General features: G+C 49.5%; 3 non-coding genes across 3 annotated transcripts in view; all 3 read right to left on the reverse strand.

Annotated features, from left to right (window-relative positions):
* Positions 1-1,124, reverse strand: part of LOC124318957 — a 4,576-nt gene extending 3,452 nt beyond the window's left edge. The window contains exon 1 of the ribosomal RNA XR_006912647.1: positions 1-1,124. This exon is cut by the window's left edge and continues 3,452 nt beyond it. This is a non-coding gene — a ribosomal RNA (large subunit ribosomal RNA).
* A 641-nt stretch (positions 1,125-1,765) lies between these two features.
* On the reverse strand, positions 1,766-1,918 carry LOC124318960. The gene has a single exon (XR_006912650.1). It is a non-coding gene; the product is annotated as a 5.8S ribosomal RNA (ribosomal RNA).
* A 930-nt stretch (positions 1,919-2,848) lies between these two features.
* On the reverse strand, positions 2,849-5,143 carry LOC124318952. Its single transcript, XR_006912641.1, has one exon. It is a non-coding gene; the product is annotated as a small subunit ribosomal RNA (ribosomal RNA).
* Between the last annotated feature and the right edge of the window lie 2,357 nt (positions 5,144-7,500).

Below are 7,500 nucleotides of genomic sequence, written 5' to 3' on the forward strand. Positions count from 1 at the left end.
AGGGTTTCCCCTGGCTTCGTCCTGGCCAGGCATAGGTCACCATCTTTCGGGTCCCAACGTGTGCGCTCTGGGTTCGTCCGGCCGACTCGACCAAACCCTTTTAAGGGGGAAAGATCTCGCGAGCATTCGGACGCCCTGGGGTTGCGCCCGCTCTGTTCGAGACGGGATCACCCCTCGCGGATGCACCCTCATCGGGGCCGCTTCACTTTCATTGCGCCTCGCGAGTTTAGTTTGATAATTTCTCGACGACTTGCGCACATGTTAGACTCCTTGGTCCGTGTTTCAAGACGGGTCGGGTGGGACCCGACTTCTACTCTCCGCTCTGGGCCTCCACAGGTTGAGCACCGCAACTTTTTCTCTTTTACAAAAAAAAGCTACGACACCTCCCGGGAGGAGACAGGTCACGACCGGGCAGTACTGTTGGGAAACGCCGCGCTCGTCATCGCGGCACCCGCGAAGGTAACCACGAAACTCGCTAACGGACGCCCCGTGTAACAGACACCCAGTCGGTCGCGGAGTCCTACTAGGCCCCCCACTTGCGGACCTTGGCGTGGCTATTGCGATCGCAGAACGACTTATGCAAGAGAGCCGCCAATTCAGGCAGTCTCCATGCAGCGTTAAGGGCATACAACCAAGTGCCGGGAGCGGGGACTTGTTCGACCTTCGAGGGCCCACCCGTTTAACCCCCTGAACGGTTTCACGCACTCTTGAACTCTCTCTTCAAAGTTCTTTTCAACTTTCCCTCGCGGTACTTGTTCGCTATCGGTCTCGTGGCGATATTTAGCCTTAGAAGGAGTTTACCTCCCGCTTAGGGCTGCACGCTCAAGCAACCCGACTCTTGGGAAGGGATCCGATGCACGGTCTCGGCTCGTCTTATCTACGGGCCTGACACCCTCTGTGGGTTGCTCGCCCCGTTCATGGAGACTTGGACGATAGATACCGGACAGACGCGCACGATCCTCCCGAACACCACATTCCTCGGCACCCGCTCAACCGGGCGCGAGGTTCGGTGCTGGGCTCATCCCTGTTCGCTCGCCGCTACTAAGGGAATCCTTGTTAGTTTCTTTTCCTCCGCTTACTGATATGCTTAAGTTCAGCGGGTAGTCTCATCTAAACTGAGGTCAGAATGAATTGTTTGTTTTCAAAAGGAGACAACACTTTATCTAGCTCGGCAGACTTTGGCGTTTTAAAGCCGGGAAAGATTGAATAATTGCCGGTTCAAATTTTTTTTTTTCGAAATAAAGCGAGTCTCTCGTTATTCGCAAAAATTAATTTACGAAAAGTGACAGGGCGTCCTGCGGCTTTTTGTATTGAAACAACGCGTCGTGCGCGAACCAAGCTTGCATAACGAGCGGTTAGAGTGAGTGATAATTCGCGGTGGTCGACACTTCGACACGCCCGGCGCACACACACAACTAAACTCGCGTTGAAGCGGTATATCGCGCACACGCAGCCGACACCTTGTTCGAGAAGATGTGTTTATTTCTAAAATTTTTTTTTGAGTTGGCTCAAAAATTTCCCATCTGTTTTGCCATCGAAAAAGGTTTCTTTTGAATAGAGAGGAAAAAAACAAAACAGGGCGAACCTTCTTTTATTTTTCCCCCTTTTTTGTATTTGAGGCATCGCGGACACTTAAGTCGCGCGGCACCCAGACGTTAGAGATTCGGGAGCTTTTATGCGGTCAGGCCGGGTGAAAAATAAATCTCGCCGCGACCCAACATGCAAAACCAAGACTGAAAAAATCTCTGTTCGTTCATCATTCGACCGACCCTCAGTCAGATGTGGCCCGAGCGAGAAGCTGGGCCGCCATTTACGTTCAAGATTTCGATGCTCCATGTGTTCTGCAGTTCGCATGGATTAGCGCACTTTGCTGCGCTCTTCATCGATCCACGAGCCTAGTGATCCACCGTTCAGGGTCGTATATAAAACGACATATTCGTTTTCTTCTCTCTTTTTCTCCAACCCGCCCAAGCAAATGAATGCGAGGGCGGAGAAAGAAAGCCAGAAAGAAAATGTTCCGATAAACACTCGTACTAGAATTTGGGTTTAGTGTGTTATTGTGATTTTGAATTCTTCCTACTTCATCGAGAGGGCGAAGGGCAAGCTTAAAAAACATTCGGTTTTCAACGGCATAGTGTCGGGCTTTGGAGTGTTAGTCTATACGACGCACACGCACGCAACCACGAGTATCTACGCCCGAAAAGAACGTCCAGAGTAAAGTCTCACACTTTCGTCCCCCACCGAGAATCAAAAAATCCCGAAGACGAAGAGAGAAACAAAAAAAAACAATTTCGATTGGGCGTATCCGCTTTAAACCACCGCGCATCAGAGCGCCTGATACCCGTTCAAAATCTTGATGTTTTTTTTTTTTCCGACTCTCCATCCACCGAGTTTTTATTTTTCAAAGTGTTTGATTTAGGGACTAAGACTTTATAAAATCTCCTTTATTGTTCCTTCGGTACTCGCGGCCCAGGCGGGCTATCGTATTCTTCACTCTACTAACGTCAACACTGTGAGCGCCGCTAAAGGTCGAATGAATCTATAGAGACATTCACCATCGAAGCAGGAAGAATTTGCTCACGGCCATAGACCAAATCGAAAGACTTTGTGTTTTTTTTTGAGCCGAGAGGAAAGAAAAATCAATTTGAAAAGGCGAATCCGCTTTAAACCACCGCGCATCAGAGCGCCTGATACCCGTTCAAAATAAATGATTTTCTTCCGTCAACCCACACATAGTTCATACGATGTCTTACGCCGAAAGACTTTTGATGGGGTTTTTTTGTTTTGCAACTTTTAGTTGTTTCGTGCTCAACCAAAGCCATATGCGCAAAACATTTGTCTTGTTCGTTTATGATCCTTCCGCAGGTTCACCTACGGAAACCTTGTTACGACTTTTACTTCCTCTAAAGGATCAAGTTCGACCATCTTTCAGTCTCGCCGTTGGTAGGCACCGCACGGGCAGAGATTGCTCCCCACTCGACGGCACCCCGACAAGCCCGTCCGAAGGCCTCACTAAATCATTCAATCGGTAGTAGCGACGGGCGGTGTGTACAAAGGGCAGGGACGTAATCGACGCGGGCTAGTGACCCGCGCCTACTAGGGATTCCTGGTTCATGGGGATCATTGCAGTCCCCAATCCCAACCACGAAGGAGGTTCAGCGGTTACCCGGTCCTTTCGGACAGGGAGAGTGAAACACGCTGATTCCTTCAGTGTAGCGCGCGTGCGGCCCAGGACATCTAAGGGCATCACAGACCTGTTATTGCTCACTGTCACGCGGCTGGACGCCGCTTGTCCCTCTAAGAAGACTGCGTGACGGACGCGAGAGCAGAAGGTATCGCCGGGGATGACGACGACCGAATAACAATAGAGCCAGCCCCCGCGAGACATTCCCGACAAAGCCCCGCCATACCTCATCCGCCAGGCAACCAACCCGTGAAGGCCGTACACCCGACGAACAGAGCACAACGAAACCAAGCCGAGAGATTGCCTCACTAAAGGAACCAGTCCCACCGAGACCCGAATCGCCGCCACCTGATCCCGACGCCTCCGTACTCCCTTCGGTTTCAATTGATAAAACCCGTCACCTATTTAGCAGGCTAGAGTCTCGTTCGTTATCGGAATTAACCAGACAAATCGCTCCACCAACTAAGAACGGCCATGCACCACCACCCACCGAATCAAGAAAGAGCTCTCAATCTGTCAATCCTTCCAGTGTCCGGGCCTGGTGAGGTTTCCCGTGTTGAGTCAAATTAAGCCGCAGGCTCCACTCCTGGTGGTGCCCTTCCGTCAATTCCTTTAAGTTTCAGCTTTGCAACCATACTTCCCCCGGAACCCAAAGACTTTGGTTTCCCGGAAGCTGCCCGTCGAGTCATTGGAGTAACTCCGACGGATTGCTGGTTGGCATCGTTTATGGTTAGAACTAGGGCGGTATCTGATCGCCTTCGAACCTCTAACTTTCGTTCTTGATCAAGGAAAACATTCTTGGCAAATGCCTTCGCTGTTGTTCGTCTTGCGGCGGTCCAAGAATTTCACCTCTGTCGCCGCAGTACGAATGCCCCCGTCCGTCTCTATTGACCATTACCTCGGGTCCAAAAGTAAAAGACCAGCAAAATCGGACCGAGGTCCTATTCCATCATTCCATGCTGCGATATTCAGGCGTTGGGATACACCTGCTTTGAGCACTCTAATTTGTTCAAAGTAAACGTTGCCGGCCGCCCGAGACACCCGGTGAAGGGCACCCCGAACGATTGACTGGGTGGAGCGAATCGAGTCAACTACGACCAAAATTTAAAAAAGAACCCGAAAGAACTTTCCAACTCTGGCCGCAGATACAACAACGACGCACCGACCACCACTCCGGCGATGTTGTCCGACCGTGAAGAGAGTCGGGCTTTGACACCCGGGCTCCCAGAGCGTGAAACGCAACACCCTTGATTCAGAGCGGCGCCGCCCGGCCGAAGACAGACATCCGACTACGAGCTTTTTAACCGCAACAACTTTAATATACGCTATTGGAGCTGGAGTTACCGCGGCTGCTGGCACCAGACTTGCCCTCCAATGGTTCCTCGTTAAAGGATTTAAAGTGTACTCATTCCAATCACGGGGCCTCGGAAGAGTCCCGTATCGTTATTTTTCGTCACTACCTCCCCGTGCCGGGAGTGGGTAATTTGCGCGCCTGCTGCCTTCCTTGGATGTGGTAGCCGTTTCTCAGGCTCCCTCTCCGGAATCGAACCCCGATTCCCCGTTACCCGTTGCAACCATGGTAGGCGCGTAACCTACCATCGACAGTTGATAAGGCAGACATTTGAAAGATACGTCGCCGGCGCGAAGGCCGTGCGATCGGCGTGAAGTTATCCAGAGTCACCAAAATTGGTACGGTGCGCGAGCCCGAAAGCCCGGCCCCGACTGGTTTTGATCTAATAAAAGCACCTCTTCTGCGAGCCCGAAAGCCCGCAGTCGAGGCTCGAGTGCATGTATTAGCTCTAGAATTACCACAGTTATCCAAGTAGGATGGAGTGGATCTAAGGAACCATAACTGATTTATTGAGCCATTCGCGGTTTCGCCGTCTAGCGGCTTGTACTTAGACATGCATGGCTTAATCTTTGAGACAAGCATATGCTACTGGCAGGATCAACCAGGTATTTCGTGTATGTTTGTTTGATATGCATCCGGCGAGTTGCGGGTTTTTATTTCGCCCACGCATCACCAAACACACACCAAATCAACACGTTTTTCGTTTTTTTTCTTTTTCTTCGGAAACTAAAATTTTTGATCGCAACGCCTGGCGTGTCACAGCGAGTCCCAGTGAAGAGAAACACCGATCCGATCCGTTTGTTGGATTTTTTTCATTTCAATTTCCAAAGTCAAAGACCATTCAACGGTCTATGAGCCCAAAGTGAATCGGATTCATTCGACCGGTCTTGATATATTCATCAACTTTTTTTCCCGTATTACGGTTTTCGACGGTCATATGTGGCGTGCTGTATGCTCATAAGTCAAGCCTGCTTTACTAAGCTGACAAGCATACATCTTTTAAATTTTTGTGGGCTCAGAGTTTTATTTTTATTTTTCCACCGCCGAGGCACACTCTCGCATCACCCCGCACGACACACACACACACACACACCTCACCGCTCAACGGTCACACGAGGCAGAATTTTCCGCAAAGACTTTCGAAGAGAAAGAGAAAACTCGGAACAACCGCGGTCAGAGGCCAGCATAGAGGCATCGTATAGAAAGTCATGGGCGGAAAAAAACAAATCATTTCAAGTCGAGACAAGCAACCAGACTACCCCTATAAAAGTGCGCAATTCTTTAAGAGTTCACCGAAGAATGACCGAGATCAAGTATGCACGAAACGAACATATTCCAAGGGCAGCTGAATAAGCGATTCTGCGCCGAAGCGCGAGAAAAGCAAGCGGTACACCGATGGGGATCGTTTTTTTTATCGTGTTAGATTCGTTGTTGTCAAGCAAGGATTCTCAAAATGTTTTTTGCATTGCACCCAAGTTTCGTACTGATTACTTGTCGCAGACCGGTGACTGTCAAAAAAAAATTTTTTACGTTTTTTCTTGAGAGGTCACTGCCTACACACAACTCCGGGCGGGCCGTACACTCACAGCCGTTTGAATTCTCCCTTCGTGTGTCATGGCCATAACTGAGCGTACATCTTACCGGGCGCCGAGTTGATCTGGCTTGTTCGATGAACGTTCGGGATACGTACAATCGATATAGCTCCAACCGTAACTCGTTTGTAATTACGCCGGCCATACTCAGCGGGCGCTCAGCTCAGCTCTCGATATCTTCCGTCGAAGGGAAGTTCGTAGTAAAAGAGAGTCAGAGTCGACGCCACATTTTGCGGTCCTCGCATCTCATCCGATTTTTGAATTTTATAGATTTGCCATCACTTCCACCCAATTCTCTCGTATATTTCAATCTCTTGACTTTGTCCGACCGGGCCGTCTTCGCCCCCCTTCAACTCCGTCCATCTCCACTTCTGTGTTCCACACAACGAGCTTCCGTCAAACGGCAAAATGTGAAATATGCGCACGCCGCACGAAATAATTTGAAAGCGTTCTGTTTGGTGGCTTTTTTATTTTTTATCTCTCGGCTCACACACACACACACACATTTCCGCCTGAACGGTAATTTTTTTTTGATACGGTGTCAAAAAGTGAAAAGACGCGCACCATTTTCTTTTCTCTTCCGTATCGTCGCTGACGGTAAACGCTGATGGTTATGATGCCGTAAGTTTGGAAGAAAGAATCTTTCCCGTCTTGTCTTGTTACGGTAAAATAACAAAGAACAAGCGTCCGATTTCTCTCACAGACGGCCACAGACAAACCACACGTGCCGAAGAAACGAAACGTCCGAAACCAAAAAAATGTTTGACGCGCGCACCTCTTCTGAACTTTTCGACCAAGAGTCGTTGGATCGAGTGACGAGCTTCTCAGCTGTCGCACCAATCGGTGAAGCGGGCGTTTGAATTCCCGTCCACATCGCGGTTCGGATATATTTTTACATATACCGACCATCGGAAATTTCGAAAACGGTTTTACCGAAGGAATGATATTTCACACACCGACAGCTCATCGAGTTCGTCTCCGTTCAACGGTTTTTTTTTTTTAAGACTTTTTGATCGCATGGGGCTAAACTGGTTAGAGCAAAGCCGCGATCCAAGCAGTGAAAAAAAACAAAGACAGTGCAAGCGCGATCGAACGGAATCGAAACTAAAATCATGTGAAGTGGCGGGCGGAAAGGAGCTCAGCTACGGTGGAAATGAAACTACAACTAACGCCGAACCGGACAACTTCCCATTCTGCGTCTTCGTTTCATTTCCCAAAGCTCCCCGTCGATACCAAAGTTTTTGCGTCGAAGCTACTAAAGAAATTTCGCGCTTTCCTTTTCGCCTCTTTCGCCTTCCCTTCGATATCTATCCAACCACCGGCTTCGACTTTATTTCTTTCACCCGTCTATTCGCCCGATAGTCGACGGTCGG

The sequence above is a fragment of the Daphnia pulicaria genome, unplaced genomic scaffold, assembly GCF_021234035.1.
Source record: "Daphnia pulicaria isolate SC F1-1A unplaced genomic scaffold, SC_F0-13Bv2 h1tg000092l, whole genome shotgun sequence".
Lineage (NCBI taxonomy): Eukaryota > Metazoa > Arthropoda > Branchiopoda > Diplostraca > Daphniidae > Daphnia > Daphnia pulicaria.